The sequence below is a fragment of the Corvus brachyrhynchos genome, unplaced genomic scaffold, assembly GCF_000691975.1.
Source record: "Corvus brachyrhynchos isolate BGI_N302 unplaced genomic scaffold, ASM69197v1 scaffold30, whole genome shotgun sequence".
In the NCBI taxonomy this organism is placed as follows: Eukaryota; Metazoa; Chordata; class Aves; order Passeriformes; family Corvidae; genus Corvus; species Corvus brachyrhynchos.
This window is the reverse complement of record NW_008235742.1, coordinates 1018447-1019313: the sequence shown is the minus strand read 5'-3', so window position 1 is coordinate 1019313 and position 867 is coordinate 1018447.

Below are 867 nucleotides of genomic sequence, written 5' to 3'. Positions count from 1 at the left end.
CGGGTGCTGTCTCCATCCCTCCCTCCCTGCCTGCCTCTGACCCTCCCTCCCTGCCTGCCTCCATCCCCCCAGGCCGTGCCGGAGGCCTGGATGCAGGGCTGGTGACTCACAGCCCTGAGTGAGCTCAGGCATTAATCCGTGAGCCATCCTCCCTCCCCTTGTATCCCCAAATTAAAGACAAGGAAAGCCCAGCCCTGCTCGCAGCAACCTTGGCTGGTTTGTCCTGAGTGTTGGGATGTGCCGGGCTGCCCTGTCCCAGTGCTGAGTGGGGAGTGCCCAGCCCCAGACCACACCGTGGGCGCCTGTGGTGCTGAGCACCCATGGGATAGCTGAGCCAGTGGCTTTGCCTGCTTATTTTAGGTGCTTTAGGAGTGTCCCAGGAAGCTTCTAAAAAAGTTCATTTTATGCTTGGAGCTCCAGCCATATGGAGCTTGGAGCTCCTGGCGTGTCTCCGGCTCTTTGCAGGTCCTGTCTCTGGAAAGGGGTCTTAAAAAAGCTCATGGGCAGCCAGGGGACCCTGGAGCTTGTGGTGTCCCACTGTGCCAAGCAGAGCCTGCCCACACCTTGGCCGTGGCAGTGGTGAGACACGGTGTTGTGAGACACAGCGCTGTGAGATGCAGCCACGGTTCATGTCTGAACACGAGCAACAAAGTGCTGAGCTTTGGGTTCGTCATCCCGGTGCCGCCTTTCATCTCCTGTGGGGGAGGAGGGCAGATAGGGATCGGCTCCATCTGCTCGTGGGCTGCACAGGGGCCAGCTGCTGCACTGGGGGCTGCCGTGCCACTCAGGGGCAGGAGAGGGGCAAGAGGGTCCTGTGGTAACCTGGGCTCTCCTGGAGATGTAAACTCTCCCCTCTCCACCCCGCAG